The sequence below is a fragment of the Psittacula echo genome (assembly GCF_963264785.1).
Source record: "Psittacula echo genome assembly, chromosome: 1".
Taxonomy (NCBI): domain Eukaryota; kingdom Metazoa; phylum Chordata; class Aves; order Psittaciformes; family Psittacidae; genus Psittacula; species Psittacula echo.
In genome coordinates, this window is record NC_137735.1 from 112,734,773 (window position 1) to 112,742,484 (window position 7,712).

Here is a 7,712-nt window from a genome sequence, read left to right on the forward strand (position 1 = left end):
AGGGAAGGGATGCCATCCAGAGGGACCTTGACACGCTTGTGAGGTGGGCTGATGCCAACCTTATGAAGTTTAACCATGCCAAGTGCAAGGTCCTACACCTGAGTCGGAGCAATCCCAGGCACGGCTACAAGCTGGGCAGAGAAGAGATTCAGAGCAGCCCTGCAGAGAAGGACTTGGGGGTGTTGGTCAATGAGAAAATGAACATGAGCCGGCTGCAGTGTGCGCTCGCAGCCCAGAAAGCCAACCGTATCCTGGGCTGCATCAAGAGGAGCGTGACCAGCAGGTCGAAGGAGGTGATCCTGCCCCTCTACTCTGCTCTCGTGAGACCTCACTTGGAGTATTGTGTGCAGTTCTGGTGTCCTCAACATAAAAAGGACATGGAACTGTTGGAACAAGTCCAGAGGAGGGCCACGAGGATGATCAGGGGACTGGAGCACCTCCCATATGGAGACAGGCTGAGAAAGTTGGGGCTGTTCAGCCTGGAGAAGAGAAGGCTGTGTGGAGACCTCATAGCAGCCTTCCAGTATCTGAAGGGAGCCTACAGGGATGCTGGGGAGGGACTCTTCATCAGGGACTGTAGTGACAGGACAAGGGGTAACGGGTTCAAACTTAAACAGGGGAAGTTTAGATTGGATGTAAGGAAGAAATTCTTTACTGTGAGGGTGGTGAGGCACTGGAATGGGTTGCCCAGGGAAGTTGTGAATGCTCCATCCCTGGCGGTGTTCAAGGCCAGGTTGGATGAGGCCTTGGGTGACATGGTTTAGTGGGAGGTGTCCCTGCCCATGGCAGGGGGGTTGGAACTAGATGATCTTAAGGTCCTTTCCAACCCTAACTATTCTATGGTTCTATGAACTTGTGTGCCTGTGGTGCCAGCAACTGGAGTGACCAGAGTGAGTGAAACCAAGTCTTGGCAAAGGCACTGGTGACCCAGATTTTATCACAAACTGATAGCTTAAACTGTCTTTCATATCCAAAACCAACTTAAGGCTATAAAGTATAGGAATGTACATGATAAACAGGTAAGGATCATAAAGGCACAAGGAAACAGGCAAACATCTTTTGTTTTCTTTTTCACTCAGTGTTATCACCATGCTAAGTTACTGCTCTGTTTTAACACTTTCCTGGAGCTGTACTTTGCCCAGGACAGCCTCACCACATGCAGGACCATCCTCAGCTTTAAGTGACAGCAGTGTCTGCTTGAGGTGGAGTTCCTAAGAAAATGCTATTTATAGAACATGTATCTGTTCCTGTTAATCCACTCCCCCCCTAATAAGTCTTCGTCTTGTTGGCTCAAGACAGTAGGCAACTTCATAGAGTAGAGACCCTGGTATTTACCTACTTGCAGAAACACTACAGCATAAGTTTAAGCCTCACATACCAGTTAATTAAATGGCAGACAGACATCACAAATGCTATAACAGGGACAAAATGAAGTGTTGATACCCTTTTAGACATGAGAAACCAGATACAAATCCAGAGGAAACTAGATTTTTTTAATTGAGAATCCTTCCAACCGTTCACTGAAGCTCCTGTTTACAAACCACTCCGGGCCAAGGAAGCTTGGAGAACCTTCCTGCTTCTGTAACACCCCTGGCAGATTTTTATACAGTAAAGAGTCAAAAGGCAGAGTCAGCTTGCAGTAGTCAGATTCAGGGATGATCCTGAGATGAGTGAATTCAATAGTTTTAAAGCAAGGAACACTCACCCCTATTACCAAAATCATACAATCACAGGCTGGTTTGGGTTGGAAGGGATCTTAAAGATCATCTAGTTTCAATCTTCTGCCATGGACAGGGACACCTTCCACTAGACCAGATTGCTCAAAGGCCCATCCAGCCTGGCCTTGAACACTTCCAGGGATGTGGCATTTATGACTTCTCTGGGCAACCTGTGCCAGTGCTTCATCACCCTCACAGTAAAAAACTTCTTCCCAATATCCAATCTTAATCTCTCTTCTGTCCTGTTACTACATGCCCTTATAAAAAGTCCCACTCCAGCTTTCTGCTCTAAGGTCTCCCCAGAAGCTTCTCTTCCCCAGGCTTAACTCAGCTCTCTCAGCCTATCTTCATAGGAGAGGTGCTCCAGCTCCCTGATCACCTTCATGGTCCTCCTCTGGACTTGCTCCAAGAGGTCCACATCCTGCTCCAGTGTGGGCTCCTCCATGGGCTGCCGGTGGGTATCTGCTCCACCATGGACCTTCATGGGCTGCAGAGGAATTTCTACTCTGGCTCCTGAGCCACCTCCTCCCCTCCTTCTGCATTGGCCTTTGTTTTATAAGGCTGCTTATCTCACATGTTCTCACTCCTCTCTTCCAGCTGCTGTTGCACTGAGGTTTTTTCCCCCTTCTTAACTATGTTATCCCAGATGCACTACCACCATTGCTGATGGGCTTAGCCTTGGCCAGCCATGAGCCTGTCTTGGAACCAGCTGGCATTGGCTGTACTGGACATGGGGAAGCTTCTAGCAGCCCACATGCTACCAAAACCTTGCCAAACAAACCCAATACAGTACTCCAGAAACAGCTTAGTTTACACTTTACTTAGTTTACACTTACTTCCAAGGACAAAAAACAATCCTTCAATTCGTCTTTCATGAGAGCACGGAAGTAACTCCATCCACAAAACACCGTACCTCCTTCTCCTCAATGACACTGGCCAAGCCAGAAAATTAGATGCCCTCTATTTCATAAATGATACAAACGAATAAGGAAAAAAATATGCAAAGGAAAAATTTGGTTTAGTTAGATTTTTGACAGCTCCAAGAAGACACACCATAGATATGCCAATAGATTGTTTGATTCATAAATGCCAAAAAGCTGACCTTCAAATGGAAATAAATAATGGTAGCTGGTCTGATTATTTCCCCTGATGGATAGAAGTGTGCTTACCTGTGCTAAGATACTCCTGCTTCTTTTGGACTTTCAGAACCCTTTTTTATTTTCTTTTGGGCGGTGGGGAGAAGAGGGAGGAACAGGGAAGTGGAAATGTAAAGATGAATCACAGCAACGTACTGGGTTGGTTGTTTTGAGTGGAGGCTGTGCTGCCATTCAGCGGGGCCTTGATAGGCTGGAGAACTGGGTGGGGAGAAACCTGATGAGGTTCAACAAAGGCAAGTGTAGGGTCCTGCACCTAGGAAAGAAGAACCCCAAGTACCACTACAGGTTGAGGGCTAACCTACTAGAGAGTCGTTCAGCTGAGAAGGACCTGGGAGTCTCAGTAGATGGTAAGTTGACTATGAGCCAGCAGTGTGCCCTTGCAGCCAGGAGGGCCAGTAGTATCCTGGGGTGCACTGGGAGGAGTGTGGCCAGCAGGTTAAGGGAGGTGATCCTCTCCCTCTACTGACCCTGGTGAGGCCACATCTGGAGTATTGTGTCCAGTTCTGGGCTCCTCAGTACAAGAAAGACAAGGAGCTGCTGGAGAGGGTCCAGTAGCCACAGGGATGATCAGGGGTCTGAAGCATCTCTCTTACAAGGAGAGACTGCAGGAGCTGAGCCTGTTTAGCCTAGAGAAGAGCAGATTGAGCAGGGATCTCATTAGTGCAGGTCAGTATCTCAAAGGTGAGCGCCAGGAGGATGGTGCCAGACTCTTTTCAGTGGTGCCCAGCGACAGGACGAGGAGCAATGGCCACAAACTGAAACACAAGAAGTTTCACCTCAACATGAGGAAGAACTTCTTTACATTGAGGGTGCAGAGCACTGGAACATGCTGCCCAGGGAGGTTGTGGAGCCTCCCTCTCTGGAGACATTCAAAACCCGTCTGGACACATTCCTGTGTAACCCGCTGTAAGTGACCCTGCTTTGGCAGGGGGTCGGACCAGATGATCTCCAGAGGTCCCTTCCAACCCTAATGATTCTGTGAAAAGATATAATTTCAGTTTCTTCATGAACACTTACAAAGAGAAGACAAAAGTATTTTCATGAAACAAACAGATTATGCTTCTGTTGAAACTTTATGGAAATCCAGGAAAAAATAAAAGACCTTTGGACAGAAACAAGGCTAGGAAAAAAAAAAAAAATAAGCTAGCAAGAACATAGCATTATGAAATCCAGTAAACAGTGTAACGGGAAATGAATTAACTACACTAGAGTGAAATGCTTGGAAGAAAAGGTAGGGCAGTTCAGGATTTGCATGCCATCACACGCAGCAAGGAAAGTTCATCAACTGTAAACTCTTCAGATCACAGCTGAAATACTATACTGGTAAAATTGCACAGACCATTTCAGAGCCACTAAGGAGAAAGAAAAAAGAATCAGAGGGAGCAAAAAGCACCTTGTACTGTACACATCAGAGTTAAACCACAAGTACTGTACTATGCATATGCACTCTAAATAGGAGTACCTTAGTAGTACAAGTGTAGTACAATAGTATTTAAATACTGTGCATTTTAAAATACCTACTTTTAAAATATTCAGTGTTTGGTTAAAAGTACCAACAAAATACTTCTTTTTTAATATGAATGCTTTCTGCATGATTTGGGTATACTGGCATGAACAGGAAGGAGAGCTGTACCACTCCACTCACTTTCAGGATCAGAGCATGATCCTTCACTGGTCGTGTGTCATAGCTAAGACACCACTTTGATACACTGAAGAAAGGGAGGGAGGGGAAACACTGTCTAAGCTGCAGAATATCTGGTGCACTGCCCAGAGCAGGCTCCTAGGGGCATCAGTTGCCTTCCAGTACAAGAAAAGACAGTGCGTTGGAACTGGAGTAGATGGTCCGCACCAAGGAAAAATCCTGCATCAGCCAAGAAGGGATGCTGTGAACCACTTTATATTTCTATTGGTTCTGAAACCATTTGAACCCATAGGTTTCACATATGTTAACTCTGGAGAAAAGATCATGAACTGACTTTAAGTGGTCATTGCCATAAACAGAATTCTGCCCTTCATGACTATCTCAAGACATGCTTCCAACATCTACTGTGAAGCAGTCCTGTGTGTACCATGCACTACAACACTGAGAGTTGTTCAGCATGTTTCTTTCCAAGAAGCTCCCCCTCACTTGATACCTGGTGATTTTCCACCCGAAAATGCACTGGCCTGTATATTTTCCTGACATATTTTTATTCTTTCCTGTCCACATTTATAACATCTTCAACGTCCATTCACTTGCCTTTATCCTCACCGGTCTTTGCCAAACTTTCTGATTCAGAAACATCTACAAGTGTCATTAATGCACAACCTGACTCCTCCTGCATATTACAGGGAAAAACAGCCTTCAGACAAAACTGTCAGTGGTTCCTTCTCTCTCAATCACCACACTGTGGATGTGCACACTGTTACCATCTCTGTATTTGGGTTGTACTCCTTAAGGCTCTGCAGCTGCATTTAAATCCACATTAGCATTTAAACCCCTTCAATCTGAATCCTTTTTTCCTGTTGGAAGAAATATATATGGATGTTCTGCACACAAAGAAATGGAACACTGCCAGGATTCACTAATTTTGTAATTAAATTTGAGGATATTGCCATATGTATCCCCCAAATATTCTGCATACATTGAGGTTCTTTCATCTTGCATTTCATAATTATCCGTATTTATACAGCCAGGTTTTAAAGTAACACAAACTGAAAACTGCTCAAACTTAATTGAGTTGCTCTCCATAGCTAAAAACTGAACAATGTGGTTTCCAGCTTATTCCCAACCCTACAGTTTTCACCACAGCTGATTAAAAAAATTTATTTAATTGTTTTTATGAAAGGTTTTCACCTTTCAACTGGAACAGAAATATTTGGGTGCCCATGATTCTGTTCACATTCCTGGGCTTCATGAAAAGCCCCATAGTATAAAAGCCCTACTGTATCCTGGGTTGCATAAAAAGTGTGACCCTTTACTATCCTGAGACCCATCTTCTAGTTTTTATCACCTCACACCCTCCAAAAAAATCCCCCAAACAATCCATAGTCTAACAAGCTTTGTGCATTAACATTAAACCTCTCTCCAAAGCCTTGGAAGTAGATCAGCTGTGACTTACTGTTGCTGATTCGCATACAAGCAAAATGGAAATGTGTGTCAAAACAGGCCTAAGAAAGCACAAAGGAAAGCAGAAGTAGGAGATTCACAGGAATCCATAACGAGCTTCATTCACAATTTTCTCCAAAAGGCCTTGTTTGTTTACTACAAAAATTTTGATGCTATCACCCTTGCAAGCTTTTCCAAGAAAGAATGGGGATTAGGATGAGTGAGTCCCAGGCTATGTCTAGTCATTAGAAGGATAGAAGGAAGCTATAGCATCACCCTGCCACTCTATTCTCAGCTCTGCACCAACTTTCCTTTGCTATCTCATCAGCATACTTCACCTTCTGCCTCCATACCTCAAAGAGGCTACATTAACACCATCATTAATAACTCCTGAGTTCTCACCACACTTTGAATGACTTTAAATATAGCACTCCTATGATCTCATTTCGTGTAATGCATACCCTGCATATCACTTAGGGCAGGGGGAAGAGAAGAAGACAAAACAGCAGGGAGAGGTAACTACAGGATAATTGTTGCCAATCATTAACCATCTGAAGAAAGCTTTAAGGCCTTCCAAGTAAGAAGTATACAGACAGGAAGACTTAATTGTATGCAACTCACCTGTTCGATCTTGGAGCGATATACTATGAAAAGCATAATTTTAGTGTTATCATAATTTCATCATAAATATTCACATAATTAGCAGTAAGTCCAAACCAGAGTCCTAACTGCTCAGGATACATACAGTCTTTGAAGAAACATAAGGTCCAAATCCTCTCCACCTTAAATGCAGATACTATTCCCACCCAAACAAGCAGTTCCCAAAATGCAAGTATCCTCCAGTCCTACATGCAGGGGAATCTCAAAAAGTGAGGTGGGTTAAGTTTCCTGCTTTTGCTAACTCCTTCCTCCATACCTTTCTCCATACTGAAAAATCACACTTGCAGTTACTTTCCCAATAAAGGATAAAGGCTAGTGATATTTCCCAGAGGAACTCAAAATATAGAGGCACTCTATCATTTCTATGAAGACCACCATTACCATTAGAACAATCTCATGATATTCTACTACTCCTTACAATTTCTCTTCACATCAGCCACAATATACTGGCATCTGAAGGCAGTGTATGAGTGAAGTTAACTACACTGAGCAGAAGTGTCACTTTTTCCTCTCAGGCTAGCTGAGTGCTAGAAGTGAGAAGTGATGTTTTAGTGACACCTATGCACGGTTTCCTTTTTGCTTTCCATCAGACTGTCCAAGGTTGGGTGGGGTGTGCATACATACATACATATGTAGATGCACACACAAAATCATAGAATGGTTTGGGTTGGATCTTAAAATCATCTAGTTCCAAGCCCCCTGTAACAGGAAGGGACACCTCACCCTCGACCATGTTTCCTAAGGTTCTGTCCAATCTGGCCTTGAACACTGCCAGGGATGCATCATTTACCACTTCTTTGGGCAACCCATTGTGCCTCACCACCCTCACAGTAAAGAACTTCCTTATATCTAACCTGAACTTCCGCTGTTCAAGTTTGAACCCATTACCTCTTGTCCTATCACTACAGTCCCTGATGAAGAGTCCCTCTCCTGTATCCTTGCAGGCCCCCTTCAGATATTGGAAGGCTGATATACAGATATACACACACACAAACATATATATCTAACATGACCTTCACCAATTCTTCAGCCCTTATTGGTCCTAAACCATCTGTCTCCTAAGTGCACACGCACACTCACGAAGCCATG